Below are 20,612 nucleotides of genomic sequence, written 5' to 3' on the forward strand. Positions count from 1 at the left end.
TGATGCGTACTATGTAGTAATGTAACCCCATAGATGAATGAAACAATCAATGAAAACACTTCAACTAACAAAACAGAAGTGTTAATTTTAAGAAAGTACCTTATAAAATATTTAGCAGATGGCAGTTTATAATGGTGTAGCACTACCTCCGTAGGGGCTGCAAGTGACAGGGTCCCCTACTGCTGTACAGCCAGGCACATAACATTTGCAACTTGCATCAAGACACAGTGAACAGTCCGTAAGCTTTGTTTTTGTTGTTTTATTAAGGGATAATAACTTGAATAGGGGTAGGAATTTACGGGATGGCCAACTTAAAAGTGACAAAACCAGGGACAACTTTGTCTCTATGCATAACTCTGATTGATTCTTCTGCACAGCTTCAATTAAAGCGGAGTTCCGGGCACAAAAACTATTTTTTTTTTTTTTGTGCCCCTCCGCTAGGTAGAGCTCACCTGAAAAGGAATTGGATAGTTATTTTTATTTTTTTTGTTTACTCTCCTTTTTATTGAAGATCGTAAATACTCACCTCTGACTGCTTCCTCCCTCGGAGCCGCGGCTCACCCCGTCACTTCCTGCCTCGCGATGATTCCTGGGAGCTAAACATCATAGCTCCCAGGAGCGACGGCACCGGCCCGCTCGTCATTTCCGGGCGACGCCGCATTCCCCTGCTAAACAGCTTCTGGGCATGCCCAGAAGCTGTTTAGGAATGCGGCGCCGCACCGGAAGTGACGAGAGGGGCCGGTGCAGTGCATTCTGGGAGAAGAAGACACGGAAGAAGACAGAGAAGAGGACCGCGCCGGCTTCAGCTGCCCACAACAGAGATGGAAACGCTGTGGAAGAAATCTTCTAAGTAAGTATTTCTTCTAAAAGGTAAGTGCGAACCGGGACAGATCAGAGGCTAGCCATTGTGGAATGTGCTAGCCCTGACTGTCCCGGGGGTATGTTCAGCAAAAAATCGTTTCTCTGCCCGGAATTCCGCTTTAATTCCTCTCTTTAACTCCAGTTGATTCATCTGTACAAGCTAACAGTCTCTGTTAGCTTATCAACAGCACCTTACATGCTAGGAACTCTCAGTCCCTTAGTAAGTAACACAATGTGGTGTGAACTGCATCCTGGACTACCTCCACTCCCTTGTAGACACTGGTCCCAGCTCTACCTCTGCAGGAAAATGCTAGCCCCCCTGGCTACCTCTTTACCAGCCCACCTGGCTGACATTTTTCACTAGTCTACCCAACTGACACTCTGGAGATCTCCCAGGGCATGGCTATAGAATTCTTAAACACACCAATGTCTGCTACATGTGACAGTCTCTCCCCTTATTAGTCTCAGCACCGTGCTTTAGTACTCACACTGTCCTCCTTGCTCCCGCTGCCTCTCAGGAAAGCTTTGTTCCAACTTCTCCTGTGGTAGGATTCTTCTAGGCAAGCCAGCTGATCCCTGGCCGAAGGCAGAGCAACCCCCCACCAAGACGAGGGGGTTCGCCTCAAGGGCCACCAACAGTCTCCCTCAGCACTGCATCTCTATCTTTCCCCCGACTCCCCTGCCAGCATGACTAGTGTCTATTTAAGAGCTCACTTAGTCCCCTGCCAGGCCCACTTCCTAGGGATCAGCTAAGGGCCCCTAAATATGCAGGACAACCCTCCTAGTCTCTGCCCCCTAGCTTCCAGAACATTCTCCAACAATCCAGAACCAGGGGGAGCACCAGAGAGCTGCCTGTATGAGTCATGCTGCCCTGAACTCTAGTAAACCCTGACCCAGATTCCATGACTTAGGCTTAGCCCTGAGTCAGACTATAGTTTATCTGCTCTCACTCTAATAGCGTGGGTGCTACAATAGGATACCCCTACTTTCTTTAGCAGTAAAGCACAATGGCTGTGCAGCACTGCTGTGCCCAGGCTTGGATACCCATTCCTAACCACAGGCAATCTCTTGGGGTGAAGCTACATGTGAACAGCGATGGCTGCCCTCAGCCTGTCAGTACTTGGTACAGGCTGAGTGGCTGCTGCTATGCGCATGCATCTGTCATTCTAGCTGCAAGAATCCGCTGATTCCTGCAGCTGGAATCCAGTGTATGTGGCTAATTGGCCATGTGAAGCAGGCCTTAATGCTTTTTTGGTACATGTTGAAGTGCGTTGATATGTGTCTTCAGACGGCTATGGACCTCAAAATGCATGAAAGCGGACGAAAAAAAACCCCCCCAGACCTGTGCAGAGATGCAGTCAGGCTCTATCTATAATGTTGCCTTTGATAGCACATGTGTATAAGCGCATTCTAACGTAAACCCACATATGTGAACGGATCCTTTGATATTCTTTGTCATTTTTTGCCTTATCTTTAATATCTAAAAGTTACAATGAATAGGCTATAGAAGGAGGCAGCAGGAAGCCACACAAATAAGTATTTCTAAAGTGCAATTTTAATTGAAAATTATTATTTAAAATGTTATTGTAAAAAAAAAAAAAGATACAAAATGTATAATTAAATAGCAAATAACCTTTCGGAGCTGTAAAGATGGATGGATGACTAAATAAAAGAGGAATAATGATAAACTTAATCTGCACAAATAATAAAACAAATATATTAAACAATTCAACTGAGCTACAGAAAAAAGCCACAGGAGCCTAGAATAGGTTAAAAACGTTATAGTGATATAAACAGATTTTCCCCATTCTTCCCAGCATGCAGTCGTATAGTGTCTAATACAATCCAAATCAAATGGATGGTCTGGCAACGCACCAAAAACAGACATGCACCATTTTTGGCAATGCTGGAAACACAATGCACAGCGCTATGTAGCTGTGTACATTGGAGCTGCATTGCCTTAGTACATTGTGCTCACTGCTATTCAAAATGAATGACAACACTAACGCATGTCATGTGTTACTACAGCATCCTGCAGTCTGTTTTCAGCCTAAGTACCAGCATCAAGATTCACTCAGTAACCCGCTTGCGATCCTGTGTGATTTGAGTGCAGTGCGATTTCCTACCACTTAAATGAATGGGCTGAAAACGCATTGCACCTCACCAAAAATAGAGATTGGTGCTCATGGAAGATAAACTTTAATGTCAACCAATGGCCAATTCTAATAGTATACACAAAAATCATACAACTATCAAGGCAATTTTTATATACCAATTTTTTTTTTCCTGTGAATCTCTCCTGAAAAAATTAGGACCCAGCCTTTTTCTGACGTTTGTTATAAATGTAAAGTAAAAATCTGTATTTTTTGCTAGAAAATTACTTAGAACCTCCAAACATTATTTTAGCAACCTACAGTTAGGTGCTAGGTAAATGCATAGTGGGCCTTGTCTGCCTAACAGCAGGGCCATGATTGCTTTTTTGGTTAGGGTGTCATGGCTTCCAGGTGTGTCTGCTGAGGGGGGATTCTCCCCACTGGCTCTGTGAGAGGCTTCTCATAGGGCAGTGGAGGAAACCCAATCAGGGACACATTCAGGCCTGTAACTACCCCAGTAGGCAGATTCTGCCGCAGAGGATTCTGGGAGTGGGTATAAGTCTGAGGGAGATCATGACTCATTGTCTTTGGCGGGAGCAGAGTCCCAGGAGGGAGAGAATGGCTGTCTCTCCTCCTGTCTAAGGAAGCGGATGTCTCTGGGTGCTGCCTGAGAATCCAGAGGGTGCTGAGTTGAGCTGAAGGGGATCCGGTGTGCCAAGAGCCTGCGGAGAGAGTGAGAGAGAGGGGTCCAGTCCCAGGAAATCCTACACAGGTCGTGAGTACTGAGGATTGCCCCTGGGGGTCTGCCTAGTGTTAGAGGGGACCACTCCGGAGAAGGTTCTGGAATCCAGGAGTCAGCTAGCTGTAAAGGGGGTGCCTGGTCAGAGGACCCTGAAGTGTTAGAGGGAGTACCTAGGTTGAGGACCCTGAAGTATTAGAGGGCGTACCTAGGTTGAGGACCCTGAAGTGTTAGAGGGGGTACCTAGGTTGAGGACCCTGAAGTGTTAGAGGGGGTACCTAGGTTGAGGACCCTGAAGTGTTAGAGGGGGTACCTAGGTTGAGGACCCTGAAGTGTTAGAGGGGGTACCTAGGTTGAGGACCCTGAAGTATTAGAGGGCTTACCTAGGTTGAGGACCCTGAAGTATTAGAGGGGGTACCTAGGTTGAGGACCCTGAAGTATTAGAGGGGGTACCTAGGTTGAGGACCCTGAAGTATTAGAGGGGGTACCTGCAGTTTGGGCCCTGAAGAGTCATTGTACAGTGTGGAGTGTACCAGTTGGGAGTTGCAGCAGCACAGGAATTTACAAAGAGTTACCTCAAGCCAGCGCAGAGCTGGAGGGAGCTATTCAGTGACTTTTTGAGCAAAGCAGTGTCAGAAGTCAAGTATTCTACAGTCCTGGATCTTCTGGATCAAGGTCGAGGTTCCAGCACTGTTTTCAGTGTTACAATATACCCAAGCGTTGGCTAGCGTTGGCTGGCGTCAAGACAGCGCTAACGGGCATTTTTGCTAGAAGAGTCCTGAAATTGTACCTAGTTGAGCCAGAGGAGTATCCCACTCATTCCCTTCTCCCATCCCCAAAATACAATAAAATACACAAACCAAGGATGCCGGAATTGTCATTGTCTCAGTTCTCACACCTGGGGTCGCAGCTCACATGGGCTGGAGAGGTAACCCGTAACAATGGCAGACCAGCCTCAGGCCCAATGCCTGGAAAACCTGCTACATTTTATATCTATATATATATATATATATATATATATTTTTTTTTTAAGAGACCCTAAAAAATAAAATGGCTGTTGTTGCAATTTTTTGTGTCACACGGTTTTTGCGCAATGGTTTTAAAAAAAAAATACACTTTAATGATTTAAAAAAAAACAAAACAAAACATAACATATACCATTTTTTTTTGTAAAATATAAAACATGATGTTATGCCCAGTAAACAATGAATGGATAGTCACCGCTCTCTGCTCAGAAAGCTGTGAAAACCGAGCAATCCAGGGAGTTTGATCGCTCGGTTCTCAGTGTTAAGCCTCGTACACACAATCAGATTATCTTATGTCAGTTTTTTGTTGCATGCTAGTCTCATATGGAAAGTGAAGAGGTTACTTTCATACGAAAATTCCCGTATGACAGAATTCTACTTCAGAAGTGATGTCATGTGTTGAATTGTTTTGTGTGTTCTTTCATTTCTGAGCATGCCTAATCTTGCTCTTACGATTTTTTTCGGATGAAAACTGTACTAAATTAAACAAAAATCGGATGTTGTGTTGACATACAATATAAATTTTATAGCCTGCACATCCAGTTTTTGTTGTCCAAAAATTCATAATCGGCTGTCAAAAGCACTATACTAACAATCCGAAAATCGGCAGATTGTTTGTCGGGCGAAATTTTACTTCCGACTTTCGTATCGTGTGTATGGGCTTTTAGAGCCAGCGGGGGACAGATGCAGCATCCACCTAGGTAAGAATGATTCCTGAATGAACACAAAGGTTTTACCCCCACCAGGCCATTTTTTGCGATACGGCACTGCATTACTTTAACTGACAATTACGCAGTCGTGCTACGCTGTATCCAAATAACATTTTATTTATTTTTTTCCCCATAAATAAAGTTTTCTTTTAGTGGTATTTGATCGACACTGCAGTTTTTATTTTTTGCGATGTACAGGTAGGTGATTCTGCACAGAGGAGCCGCCGCCCCGCAGTAAATGTGCGTGGGGCAGTTGGCGAGAGGTTAAAGCGGAGTTCCGGGCACAAAATCGACCTAATCAATTTTGTGCCCATCCGCTGGCTCTTCTTCACCTGAAAAGGAATTGGATAGTTAGGTATATATTTTTTTTTTTTTACTCACCTTGTAATTGTAGATAGAAAATACTCACCTATTCTCTACTTCCTCCCTCGGTGCCGCGGCTCCGTCGTCACTTCCTCTTTGCGATGATTCCTGGGAGCTGAACGTCATCGCTCCCAGGAATCAATGCGACGGCACCGGCCCCGCTCGTCACTTCCGGGCGACGCCGCATTCCCTGCTAAACAGCTTCTGGGCATGCCCAGAAGCTGTGGAGGAATGCGGCGCCGCACCGGAAGTGACGAGAGGGGCCGGTGCAGGCGCATTCTGGGAGAAGAAGACACGGAAGAGGACGCAGAAGAGGATCGCGCCGGCTTCAGCTGCCCACATCCGAGATGGCAACGCTGTAGAAGAAATGTTATAAGTAAGTATTTCTTCTTGCAGGTAAGTGCGAACCGGGACAGATCAGAGGCTAGCCATTGTGGAATGTACTAGCCCTGACTGTCCTGGGGGTATGTTTATTGAAAAACTGTTTTTGTGCCCGGAACTCCGCTTTAAGGAATTCTGATGGGCCTGTTGGCTCCTGTGTAAAAATTGGCCCTAGTCTGTGTATGCTGAATTTGAGACTCTGTAAGTAGGGATGAGCTTGTGTTTATTTGGACCTGTGTTCGGGTCGAGATCAGCTCTCTTTCTTGGTCCAATGAGCTGCAGCCAGAGCATTCCATCTCCAGCAGCTGACATCACAAAGGAGGATTCTCCCTAAAGGGATTGTAAAGGCAAAAGTTTTTTTTTTAATCTTACTGCATTCTATGTATTAAATGAAAGAAACCTTCTGTGTACAGCAGCCCCCCTAATACTTACCTGAGCCCATCTTTATTCAGCAATGTTGCAGGAGTGTCTAAGCTGCCTGGGACTCCCCCCCCTCATTGGCTGAGACATAGCAGCGGCGCCATTAGCTGCTGTCAATCAAAGTCAGCTAGCCAATCAGGAGAGGGAGGGGGCAGGGCCGGGTCGCGGCTCTGTGTCTGAATGGACAGAGAGAGCTGTGGCTCAGCTTGGGTGCCCCCATAGCGAGCTGCTTGCTGTGGGGGCACTCAACAGGAGGGAGGAGCCAGGATCACAGAAAAGGGACCCGAGAAGAGTAGGATCCGGGCCACTCGGTGCAAAACCAACTTCATAGAGGCGGTAATTATAACATGTTTGTTATTAAAAAAAAAAAAAAAAAAAAAAAAGAGGACGTTAAAATCAGTTTACAGTTGAACTATAGGCAAAAATGTTTTGTCATATTCAATAGAGTAAGGGAGGGTTATAACTCTTGTAAGGTTTATTTTTACCATCTGTGTCCCATTGCTGAGATTTCCCTTCACTTCCTGTCCCATAGCCAAACAGGAAAGAAATGGGAGAGGAAAGAAATCCCTGCAAATTAAAATAATTCCTTGGGGCTCCCAGGTCAGCAGAAGTAGGGATTTGGGATTTTATTTTCCTTTCACTGATAATGGAAAACAGGACAAATAGAGAGGATGAATCTCCCCAATGGGGACACAGACAGCAATAAAAACTGACAGGTGTTCTAATCCCTCTCCAAAACGAAAGAAAAAAGTTTTGCCTTTAGTTGTACTTTAAAGCATTGACTTCATATATCACCTCATTGGGTCAATGACATCATATTAGATCAATGATGTCACAAACATCCCCGCCCCTTTGTGTATGTGCAGCGGCGGGGAATGTTGCGGTAGCAGTTGATTGGCTGGCAGTGGGTGATAATGATCGCTTCCCTCTGGGATCAGACCATGCCTGAGCTCCTCCCTAATTGTAGGCTCCCCGGGGGCGGGGTCTGATGTGCATGTACTGTATATGTAGAGCGCTGTTACATTGTAAGTAGCTGTAATGATACATAGGCCTTGGTCAGTGGCTGATGACTCTCTGTTTTAAATCCTAAATTCTAACACGCGGATCAATAACGCATGTCAACGCAGAAGCATGGCGGTGCACTGACCGCAGATGCATGGCGGCGCACTGACCGCAGACGTATGGCGGTGCACTGACCGAAGATGCATGGCGGTGCACTGACCGCAGACGCATGGTGGCGCACTGACCGCAGACGCATGGTGGCGCACTGACCGCAGACGCATGGTGGCGCACTGACCGAAGATGCATGGCGGTGCACTGACCGCAGACACATTGCGGCGCACTGACCGCAGACACATGGTGGTGCACTGACCGCAGACGCATGGTGGTGCACTGACCGCAGACACATGGCGGTGCACTGACCGCAGACACATGGTGGCGCACTGACCGCAGACGCACGGCGGCGCACTGACCGCAGACGCATGGCGGCGCACTGACCGCAGACGCATGGCGGCGCACTGACCGCAGACGCACGGTGGTGCACTGACCGCAGACGCATGGCAGCGCACTGACCGCAGACGCATGGCGGCGCACTGACCGCAGACGCACGGTGGTGCACTGACCGCAGACGCATGGCGGTGCACTGACCGCAGACGCATGGCGGCGCACTGACCGCAGACGCACGGTGGTGCACTGACCGCAGACGCATAGCGGTGCACTGACCGCAGACGCATGGCGGTGCACCTGACCGCAGACGCATGGCAGTGCACTGACCGCAGACGCATGGAGGAGCACTGACCGCAGACACATGGCAGTGCAGTGACCGCAGACGCATGGTGGCACACTGACCGCAGACGCATGGCGGTGCACCTGACCAATGGTGCCAAAATAATTCACCTGTACAGACAGACACAGATATACATGGGCCCCATCCCCCTCCTAATCATCTCTGCAAGCTGTGCATTAGATTGCAAGCTCCTGTGTCCCTGCTCTCTCAGCAGATGTGTTGTCATGCAGCAGGTCCCATGTGCAGTGCTGAGTGCAGTGTGCTCTGTGTGCTGTGTTCTCTCCCCCCTCCTCCTCCTCTTCCTTTGATTAATAAAGGCGAAGTAACATCCCCAGTGGCCGCACATTCCGGGGATTCCAGCGATGTGATGTCAGGAGAGGGGACCATCCATCTCTATGTACTCAGCAGCCACACCCCTTCCCTCGGCTCCTCCCCCGCCTCACAGCACAGGTTCACCTCCCTCCTCCATCTCCGTCCCCTCCCCCTGCCCCTCCCCCGGCTCCTCCCCCGGCTCACCAGCCCAGGTTCGGCTCCCTCCTCCTCCTTCTCTCCAGACAAACTTCCCAGCCCGGGATGATCGGATCTCCGGAGATCGCTGTGTGCTGGGAGCGGGGGGCCCGGAGTGACGGCTGATCGCTGTGTGTGGGGGAGGATTACTCATCTCTATCGCCCGATTATTACTGGATGTACCGGACTGAGCGCTGCTGGGGAGCCGAGAGAGCCGGAGACACATGCAGGTGAGCGGAGGAGGGGGGCAGTGTCATCCTTCATAATGGGGGGTCCCAGTGTCATCCTTAATAATGGGGGGAGGGGGGCAGTGTCATCCTTCATAATGGGGGGTCCCAGTGTCATCCTTCATAATGGGGGGTCCCAGTGTCATCCTTCATAATGGGGGGAGGGGGGCAGTGTCATCCTTCATAATGGGGGGTCCCAGTGTCATCCTTCATAATGGGGGGTCCCAGTGTCATCCTTCATAATGGGGGGTCCCAGTGTCATCCTTCATAATGGGGGTCCCAGTGTCATCCTTCATAATGGGAGGGTCCCAGTGTCATCCTTCATAATGGGGGGGTCCCAGTGTCATCCTTCATAATGGGGGGTCCCAGTGTCATCCTTTATAATGGGGGGTCCCAGTGTCAGCCTTCATAATGGGGGTCCCAGTGTCATCCTTCATAATGGGGGGGGGGGGCAGTGTCATCCTTCATAATGGGGGTCCCAGTGTCATCCTTCATAATGGGGGGGGCCCAGTGTCATCCTTCATAATGGGGGGCCCAGTGTCATCCTTCATAACTGGGGAGGGGCAGTGTCATCCTTCATAATGGGGGGTCCCAGTGTCATCCTTCATAATGGGGGGTCCCAGTGTCATCCTTCATAATGGGGGGTCCCAGTGTCATCCTTCATAATGGGAGGGTCCCAGTGTCATCCTTCATAATGGGGGTCCCAGTGTCATCCTTCATAATGGGGGTCCCAGTGTCATCCTTCATAATGGGAGGGTCCCAGTGTCATCCTTCATAATGGGGGGGTCCCAGTGTCATCCTTCATAATGGGGGGTCCCAGTGTCATCCTTTATAATGGGGGGTCCCAGTGTCAGCCTTCATTGTAGGGGGTCCCAGTGTCATCCTTCATAATTGGGGGGGGCAGTGTCATTCCTCATAATTGGGGGGGGGGGGCAGTGTCATCCTTCATAATTGGGGGGGGGCAGTGTCATCCTTCATAATGGGGGGCAGTGTCATCCTTCATAATGGGGGGTCCCAGTGTCATCCTTAATAATGGGGGGAGGGGGGCAGTGTCATCCTTCATAATGGGGGGTCCCAGTGTCATCCTTCATAATGGGGGGGTCCCAGTGTCATCCTTCATAATGGGGGGAGGGGGGCAGTGTCATCCTTCATAATGGGGGGTCCCAGTGTCATCCTTCATAATGGGGGGTCCCAGTGTCATCCTTCATAATGGGGGGTCCCAGTGTCATCCTTCATAATGGGGGTCCCAGTGTCATCCTTCATAATGGGGGTCCCAGTGTCATCCTTCATAATGGGAGGGTCCCAGTGTCATCCTTCATAATGGGGGGGTCCCAGTGTCATCCTTCATAATGGGGGGTCCCAGTGTCATCCTTTATAATGGGGGGTCCCAGTGTCAGCCTTCATAATGGGGGTCCCAGTGTCATCCTTCATAATGGGGGGGGGGGCAGTGTCATCCTTCATAATGGGGGTCCCAGTGTCATCCTTCATAATGGGGGGGCCCAGTGTCATCCTTCATAATGGGGGGCCCAGTGTCATCCTTCATAACTGGGGAGGGGCAGTGTCATCCTTCATAATGGGGGGTCCCAGTGTCATCCTTCATAATGGGGGGTCCCAGTGTCATCCTTCATAATGGGGGGTCCCAGTGTCATCCTTCATAATGGGAGGGTCCCCAGTGTCATCCTTCATAATGGGGGTCCCAGTGTCATCCTTCATAATGGGGGTCCCAGTGTCATCCTTCATAATGGGAGGGTCCCAGTGTCATCCTTCATAATGGGGGGGTCCCAGTGTCATCCTTCATAATGGGGGGTCCCAGTGTCATCCTTTATAATGGGGGGTCCCAGTGTCAGCCTTCATTGTAGGGGGTCCCAGTGTCATCCTTCATAATTGGGGGGGGCAGTGTCATTCCTCATAATTGGGGGGGGGGGGCAGTGTCATCCTTCATAATTGGGGGGGGGCAGTGTCATCCTTCATAATGGGGGGCAGTGTCATCCTTCATAATGGGGGGGGGGGGGGCAGTGTCATTCCTCATAATTGGGGGGGCAGTGTCATCCTTCATAATTGGGGGGGGGGCAGTGTCATCCTTCATAATTGGGGGGGCAGTGTCATTCCTCATAATTGGGGGGGGGGGGAGTGTCATCCTTCATAATTGGGGGGGGCAGTGTCATCCTTCATAATGGGGGGCAGTGTCATCCTTCATAATTGGGGGGGGCAGTGTCATTCCTCATAATTGGGGGGGGGGGGCAGTGTCATTCCTTATAATTGGGGGGGGGGCAGTGTCATCCTTCATAATGGGGGGGCAAACAACATCCTTCATAATGGGGGGGCCCAGTGTCATCCTTCATAATTGGGGGGGGGCAGTGTCATCCTTTATAATGGGGGGGCAGTGTCATCCTTCATAATCTGTGGAGGGGGCAGTGTCATCCTTTATAATTGGGGGGGGGGGCAAACAACATCCTTCATAATGGGGGGGGCCCACTGTCATCCTTCATAATTGGGGGGGGGCAGTGTCATCTTTATAATGGGGGGGCAGTGTCATTCTTCATATTTGGGCGGGGGAGCGCAGTGTCATCCTTCATAATTGGGGGGGGAGCAGTGTCATCCTTCATACTGATGGGAGAGGGCCTGGTGTCGTTCTTCATAATGGGGGGCCCCCAGTGTCATTCTTCATAATGGGGGGCCCCCAGTGTCATTCTTCATAATGGGGGGAGGGCCCAGTGTCATCCTTCATATTGGTGGGGCCCATTGTCATCCTTCATAATGGGGGGGGGCCCAATGTCATCCTTCATAATTGGGGGGGAGCGCAGTGTCATCCTTCATAATTGGGGGGGGGGCGGTGTCATCCTTCATAATTGGGGGGGGCCGGTGTCATCCTTCATAATGAGGGGAGAGGGCCTGGTGTCATTCTTCATAATGGGGGCCCCCAGTGTCATTCTTCATAATGGGGGGAGGGCCCAGTGTCATCCTTCATATTGGTGGGGCCCAGTTTCATCCGTCATGATAGGGGGGCCCATTGTCATCCTTCATAATGGGGGGGTTCAAGTGTAATCCTTCATAATGAGGGTGGAGGGCCCAGTGTCATCCTTCATAATGGGGGCCCCAGTGTCATCCTTCATAATGGGGGGGGCAAACAACATCCTTCATAATGGGGGGCCCAGTGTCATCCTTCATAATTGGGGGGGGGGGGCAGTGTCATCCTTCATAATTGGGGGGGGGCAGTGTCATCCTTCATAATGAGGGGAGAGGGCATGGTGTCATTCTTCATAATGGGGGGCCCCCAGTGTCATTCTTCATAATGGGGGGGCCCCAGTGTCATTCTTCATAATGGGGGGAGGGCCCAGTGTCATCCTTCATATTGGTGGGGCCCAGTTTCATCCTTCATGATAGGGAGGCCCATTGTCATCCTTCATAATGGGGGGGGTTCAAGTGTAATCCTTCATAATGAGGGTGGAGGGCCCAGTGTCATCTTTCATAATGGGGGGCCCCAGTGACATTGCTCTATAATGGGGTCCCCAGAGACATCCTTCATAATGGGGGGGGGGGCCCAGTGTCATCCTTCATAATGAGGGGACCCCAGTGTCATCTTTCATAATGAGGGGGGGGGGGCCCAGTGTCATCCTTTATAATGAGGGGGGGGGGCCCAGTGTCATCCTTCATAATGGGGTGGGCGGGCCCAGTATCATCCTTCATAATGGGGGGGGGCAGTGTCATCCTTCATAATGGGGGGGAGCCCAGTGTCATCCTACATAATGGTGTGGGGGGGCCCCAGTGTCATTCTTCATATTGGTGGTCCCCAGAGACATCGCTCTATGAAGGGGTCGTCGGGGTCTGTCAGATTTTTTTTTTTTTTTTTTTTGCCATTTGTGTCCCATTGGAGGGATTTTCCTTCACTTCCTGTCTAATAACCAAAATAGGAAGTGAGAGGAAAAACTTACAAAGAATCCCTGGTTGTCACCAGAAGTAGTGTCCCCAATGAAAGTTTTCCTTTCTATTCCTGTTCTTGCGACAACTCATAAATTTGGGATTTATTTTCATGGTAAAAAGTAGAGGGTGAATCTCCTTAATGGGGACACAGACTGCAAAATAAACCTGTTAGGGGTTCTAATCCACCTCCACTCCAAAAACTTGAGTACTATAATCTGTGACGATGAGGGACATTTGATGTATGGACCTCGGACAGGGATCAGTAGTGGAATGGATTTCCGTCCTCTTCAGCGGATCTCTCCTTGTTGTCAGCGGATCTCTCCTTGTTGTCAGCGGATCTCTCCTTGTTGTCAGCAGATCTCTCCTTGTTGTCAGCAGATCTCTCCTTGTTGTCAGTAGATCTCTCCTTGTTGTCAGTAGATCTCTCCTTGTTGTCAGTAGATCTCTCCTTGTTGTCAGTAGATCTCTCCTTGTTGTCAGTAGATCTTGTACCATCACACACCTGCCAACCTGTATTGCACACAAATTGTTGCTTTAATTTCCTAATACAAAGCGGCACAGTCACTGATCCGCCTCCTCCTGGAATTGTCCCGGCTTTTAGATCTGTTGTGATCTGACAGTGTACCCGCCCAGTGCCGGCAATACAACCGTTTACTCAGAAATTCTCATCACAAGGAGCTCTGATTGGTTTAGTTCAGTGGGATTTGCTAACCTGATGGAAACGGTTCTTCATAGATCACATGGATCTGTAGTGGAGTTGATTACGGGGTGGCATGATACTTGTGCAGTTTTATCAATACATGTATGGTCCATGTAAGAGCGGTGGAAGTTATTATAGTAAGCAAACCATAAATGTTACAATTTGATTGTACAATAGATGTACCAACAGCTCTGTAGTGCACAGGTCTTCCCGACTGATAGAGATTAAACGGATTGCTCAGACAGTCCCTCAAATTACATTGCATTTAAAGTGTTAATAAACCCAGGAGCCTGCATTCACTATATCTGATCTCCCCAGGATCCTGCATTCACTATATCTGCTCTCCCCAGGACTCTGCATTCACTATATCTGCTCTCCCCAGGATCCTGCATTCACTATATCTGCTCTCCCCAGAAGTCTGCATTCACTATATCTGCTCTCCCCAGGAGCCTGCATTCACTATATCTGCTCTCCCCAGGAGCCTGCATTCACTATATCTGCTCTCCCCAGGAGCCTGCATTCACTATATCTGATCTCCCCAGGAACCTGCATTCACTATATCTGGTCTCCCACAGTACACAGAACATGGAAATACAACTATTTTAGTAAATATAAACTACTAAATACCTTTTCTCATCAGCAGTATGTAGCAGTCTTGTGACTTCTATCAGTGTCTGGTTAAAGCTTGTAGGAGTTTTCATTTTTCTCTAACTGTTCTATGAGGCTGCAAGACTCCTGACCCCCTGTCTGGACAGTGCTGATTGGCCCTGTGCTAATTGCATGCACCCCCCCCCCCCAAAAAAAAAAAACAAAACAAAATAAAAAAACTCTTTAGTAAAACACACCAAACTGAGCATGTGCAGAGTGCCCCGAGGCTCTGTACTATCAGGAGATGGATTGGGGAAAGTGGAAGAAGGGGAGGATCAGAGAAGACAGGATCAAACAGCCTTTTTACACAATGCAGAGGATTTACCCCCCCTTTATATTCCACAGTGAGTATAACAAGCATGCTTTACTACATTTGCAAACTGATTTTACTGTTGTTGGTTTAGTAAGACTTTAAAGTAGATTCTTCAGGCAGATTGTAGTGTGTGTGTGTCTTGCAGTCTGATTGTACCTTGGGGTTGATTTTAATAAAACTGTAGAGTGCAAAAACTGGTGAAGCTGTGCATGGTAACCAATCAGCTTCTAGGTTCTGCTTTTTCAATTAGGCCCCTTTCACACTGGCTTTCTGATCAGGTCCGCCTGTCAGTTTTTCAGGCAGACCTGATCGGATGCTCCATGCAGCGATGACATGTCTGCTGACACCCGCTGCCATCCGCTCCGATCCTGTCCATGTAAATCCTATTTTCCATCCGTCTGGAGGATCGGATCGGATGAAAACAGACAGACGGTCGGTTTTCATCTGATCTCCCATAGAGGAGAGCGGGGATCTGACAGCTCTGTCTCTGCAAAGTAAGCAGAGACAGAGCTGTCATCCACCTGCTCAGTGGGGATCGGCAGATCAATCCCCGCTGAGCAAAACGGAGTCCGCTGGGCCGCACCGCCCATGTGAAAGGACTCTTAAAGCGGAGTTCCGGCCTATTTTGCAACTTTAGTTATTCCTGGAGTGCTCGCTATGCTGATCAACAATTGGGCATTTTCAATTTTTTTCGGGGGTCCCTTACCTTATTTTCAGGGCATTTTTGATTGTACTTCCTCCATCTCCCCCCTCTGTGGCCACGGCCATCGACATCACATCCGCCTTTGCATTGCATCCTGGGAGCTGTTTCCCATCACTCCCAGGAGGCTGGAATCAGAAAGAACTCCCAGAACACTCCCTGGAATCAGGAAGAAGTACACAGCAGATTACACTGCGGCTTCAGATTCCCACATCCAAGATGGCCGCGCCCAGACAGCGTTTTTAAAAGTAAGATTTTACATAAAATTCAATACTGTACACCTTGTAAGTATGAGAACAGCGGTTCTGTAAAGGGCGATGGATCAGTATTATAGGGGAATTTTTAGTTAAAAAAGGTATTTGAGGCCGGAACTCTGCTTTAAGCTTTGACAATAACAAGCTTTATTAAATGTCTATTAGTTCTTACCAGCAACTATGTAGTGCAAGGAAATATATACAAAGTGAATGGATTGTTTAGGTAGGCCTGAACAGCTAATGGAAATTGTACAATCAGATTGTAATACATATATAGCCAGCTTTACTAAACTTCTGGAATTTTTTGCTAGTTTTCATTCCGATGAATGCTATTTTTTTTTTTTTAGAAAACCTTGTGCACAATGTGTGTGCATGTTTCCTCTAGGTGGAAGGATCATTTCGATGTTCTGTGACGCGGTTGTCTGTGTATTTTGTGGTTGGATGTGTAGTACATTGCTTGTGGAATAACAGAGATGTGTATGGCTGTGTCCGGAATCATTGTATACTGTGATGGTGAATACAGTGATATCTTCTATAGCCGTCTAGGACCTCATGTGGTGTAAAAACGTTATTGTATTTGGGTGTATGGGAGGCACGGGTGGTGTGCACAGCCCTCTGCCAGCAGCCTGTTGAGATCAATGACAGACTGAAAAACGCACATCTGAGCGCTGATCACATACAGGGCCCTATGCCTGGACATGGCCTGTCTGCGTTGGGGACATACCTCTTTGTACAGGAGTACTGCTCAGAAATGCCTGCATCCAAACCGTATTTCAGCCCGCCACTTCAGTTTTTACGCTGTGCGAGTGAATGCACCAGTGTGCATGAGGCCGAAGGTTCTGCGCTGCTTCGATGTATCTCAGCTGGTGGCATTCCACAGTCCTTCTTTCTATTAAACTTTTGTGGTCCTCCTTGAAGAGTTACTTGTAGATCAGAACACAAGCTTCGCCCTCTTAAAAGTAATGTTTGGTGGATCACTCTTTAGAGGGCATTTCATAACGGTCTCACGGTCTGTACTCTGCACCAACGCGATACAGCTGCATGTTGTGGTGTGGTCCTATTCATTCGAATGGGTTGTGTTCAGCCGGTGGTACTGCCTGCTGAATACACCAAGGAGGGGGTTCAGCCAGGGCATGTGTACACCCCTGTACCTTTCCTTTGCAGCTTAAGAGGAAGCGACATAAACGCAGCTCAACCACGTGTTTTTACCGCCTGCAACTGCAAGCGCAAATCTAGCTTAGAGTTTAATGCACACTACTAGGCCCTTCTGAACGCCGTTCTCCTGACAGGAGTAAAGCAGCATTAGAATGCGCCTGTGGCAGGGTTTTTCAAACTTGTTGCACGTTTAGACGCGTTCACGTGTGTCAAGCGTTTGGACGTTCATTGATTTCATTGGCCAGAATAGTAATTTATTCCGGCCATAGAAATCAATGAACACTCAAACGCCCCCAGCGTTCAGGAGTGTTTTATACAGATTTAGGCATGTCGGTCATATTTTTTGCCTGAGTGCTCCTCTCCTGAATGCAGTTTTGGGGAGTTCAAATTTCTGCCTCTAAGTGCTTGTAAAGGCCTACATATGTGTGTATGTATGTATGTATGTATGTACATACAGTATCTCACAGAAGTGAGTACACCCCTTACATTTTTGTAAATATTATATTATGCGGTATCTTCATGTGACAACATTGAAGAAATGACACTTTGCTACAATGTAAAGTAGTGAGTGTACAGCTTGTATAACAGTGTAAATTTGCTGTCACCTCAAAATAACTCAACACACAGCCATTAATGTCTAAACTGCTGGCAACAAAAGTGAGTACACCCCTAAAGCCCCGTACACACGTACCGATCGTCGGCCGAACGATCGTCCGTCTTTTGTCCAGGGCTGTCGTGTCTGTTGAAAACTGCAAAAGACTGCACACAAATTTTGTCGGCCAACAACAGCCGACTGCAGAAGTGATGTCATGTGATGGTTAACTTTCCTTGTCTTCTTTTTTCTTTTCTGAGCATGCCCAGTCTTGCTAATCGGCTGTCTGTCGGCCGAAATCTGTACTGACTGGCGAACAATCGGCCGTTCTGGTGACGGCCAACAAAAATTTTAATGCCTGCACGACAGATTCTGTTCGGCCGAAAATGCGCTGTCGGAAGCATCATACTAACAAGCCTACAATCGGCTGATTGGTCATCGGCTGAATATTTACGGCCGACAATCGGTACGTGTGTACAGGGCTTCAGTGAACATGGCCAAATTGGGCCCAATTAGCCATTTTCCCTCCCTGGTGTTATGTGACTCGTTAGTGTTACAAGGTCTCAGGTGTGAATGGGGAGCAGGTGTGGTAAATTTTGTGTTATCGCTCTCACTCTCTCATACTGGTCACTGGAAGGTCAACATGGCACCTCATGTTGCTATGCATAAAGATGGCCTAGGCTATAAGAAGATTGCCAGGACCCTGAAACTGAGCTGCAGCACGGTGGCCAAGACCATACAGTGGTTTAACAGGACAGGTTCCACTCTGATCGGGCCTCGCCATGGTCAACCAAAGAAGTTGAGTGCACATGCTCAGCGTCATATCCAGTGGCTGCAAAGGTTGAAGGGGTGGGGGGGTCAGCCTGTCAGTGCTCAGACCATACGCCGCACACTGCATCAAATTGGTCTGCACGGCTGTCATCCCAGAAGGAAGCCTCTTATAGAAATGATGCAAAAGAAAGCCTGCAAACAGTTTGCTGAAGACAAGCAGACTTAGGACATGGTGAGATTATGTATGTGTTTATGTATGGACCCGTGGGCAAAAAAAAAAAAAAAAAGCCCAGATGGTTTGCATGTCAGTTTATCTGTATGTTGCACTCTTTTTAAGAATCCTAAGCCCACGTTCACCCTGAGGGCGGGTTTGGAACCGTTTCTTTCAAACCGGCTTTTCAATCTGACTTCAGGGCGATTTGAGAAACATTTGTGTGGGTTCATGCACAGATGTCTATTGAAATCGCCCCCGGGTCACCAAAAGTAGTGCAGGAACTACTTTTGGGAATTGGTGTGGCACCACAAAGTCGGCGTCACAGTGCTGTTGCCGGTAATAGGCTCCAATTTGGCATGCGGTTTGACATGTCAAATTGGCCCAATGTGATCGGGGGCTAATGCTGATTTTTATATGTTACTTTATTGTCAACCACTTACCCTAATAAAGACCTTAAGGCTACGTTCACATGTGGGCGTAGCGGATCACCGCGATTCTGCCCACAAAACGGAATCATTGCAAATCGCGGGACGCCTGTGCGATGCCTGTGATTTGCAATGGCACCCCAAACGCTATTTGCGCAATGTTACCGCGATTCGGCAGGCGGAAATCACGGCAACATCGCGCAAACAGAATTGCGGAACACATGATGCCCAAAAAGGTACAGGAGCTTCTTTTGTGTGTCATGCGTCCCGGGATTCTGTTTGCACGATGTTGCCGCGATTCGGCAGGTGGAAATCGGGGCAACATCGCACAGCTTTTGGGGTGTCATTGCAAATCACGGGCATCGCACAGGCGTCCCGCGGTTTGCAATGATTCCGGATCGCAGGCAGAATCACTGTGTGATCCGCTACGCCCAAATGTGAATGTAGCCTAAGGCCAGTTCACCACCACATGCAATCCAGTGCTTTTTTTTTTTTTTTTTTCTGCATCAAAAACGCAAGGATAGTAGGCTATATGGTTTTTAAGGGCATAGTTCACACTAGTGTGGTCAGCTCCAGTGCTTTCTAGTTCCAGAAAAAAAAAGTAGAACATGCTGCATTTTTTTCTGCACTGGACTGTACTGGAACATGGAAAAACGCATAAAAAAATGCACTGGAACACATATGTCCTTGATTAAGGTTAAGAAAAAACGGGGGGGGGGGGAAAATGCACTGGAACGCATCAAAAACGTACATGCAGAAAAGCATCTGGAACGCATCCGGACTGTTTGTATGGTGTGAACTGGCCCTGAAAGGGGGGGAAAAAAATGTCAAATGCCAGTAAAATGGGTGTATGACACCTGTGGTGAGCATTGTACCTGATCAGTCGTACTATTACCATTTGTATGAGGGTTGCACACACCTTGTGTTTACGTATCATGCCCCAAAAAAACATTCATTCGTTCATTCATATTTACGTGACCTTTCAATACCTTCGAACTACAGCGTACAACCCGTGTGAGGGCTATGCTTACCTCAGGTGTTCCGTGCAGGCAGTCCGTAGGGGTTGGCCCTCCCTTTGCAGCTATCGCAGCTTAAACTCTTCTGTCTATGGCGGGGATCTCCAAACTATGGCCCTCCAGTTGTGCAGGAACTACAATTCCCATCATGCCTAGTCATGTCTGTGAATGTCAGAGTTTTACAATGCCTCATGGGACGTGTAGTTCCACAACAGCTGGAGGGCCGTAGTTTGAAGATTCCCTGGTCTATGGGAATGTTTGACCATTCTTCCAGAAGCTCATTTGTGAGGTCCGGCACTGATGTTGAATGAGAAGGCCTGGCTCACCGTCTCCACTCTAATTCATACCAAAGGTGTTTTATCGGTTGAGGTCAGGACAGTCAATTTCCTCCACCCCAAACTCGCTCAATCATGTCTTTATGGACCTTGCTTTGTGCATTGGAACGCAGTCATGTTGGAACATGAAGGGGCCATCCCCAAAATCCAAAATGTCTTGGTATGCTGACGCCTTAAGAGTTCCTTTCACTGGAACTAAGGGGACAAACCCAACCCCTGAAAAACAACCCCACACCATAATCCCCCCTCTACCAAATGATTTGGACTAGTGCACAAAGCAAGGCCCATAAAGACATGGATGAGCGAGATTTAAGTCCTGACCTCAACCCGACAGAACACCTTTGGGATGAATTGGAGCGGAGATTTCGTGTCAGGCCTTCTCATCAACATCAGTGCCTGACCTCACAAATGTACATTTGGAAGAATGGTCAAACATTCCCATAGACACACTCCTAA

At 48.4% G+C, this 20,612-nt stretch overlaps 1 protein-coding gene across 1 annotated transcript in view; it reads left to right on the top strand.

The window, feature by feature from the left end:
* Positions 1–9,005: 9,005 nt before the first annotated feature.
* Positions 9,006–20,612, top strand: part of PTPN14 (protein tyrosine phosphatase non-receptor type 14) — a 190,021-nt gene continuing 178,414 nt past the window's right edge. Inside the window, exon 1 of the mRNA XM_082249758.1 lies at positions 9,006–9,115. The gene's annotated coding sequence lies outside the window, so the exon portion shown is untranslated. The remainder of the gene's footprint in view (positions 9,116–20,612) is intronic.

Source organism: Pelophylax lessonae (assembly GCF_965119305.1).
Source record: "Pelophylax lessonae genome assembly, chromosome: 3".
In the NCBI taxonomy this organism is placed as follows: Eukaryota; Metazoa; Chordata; class Amphibia; order Anura; family Ranidae; genus Pelophylax; species Pelophylax lessonae.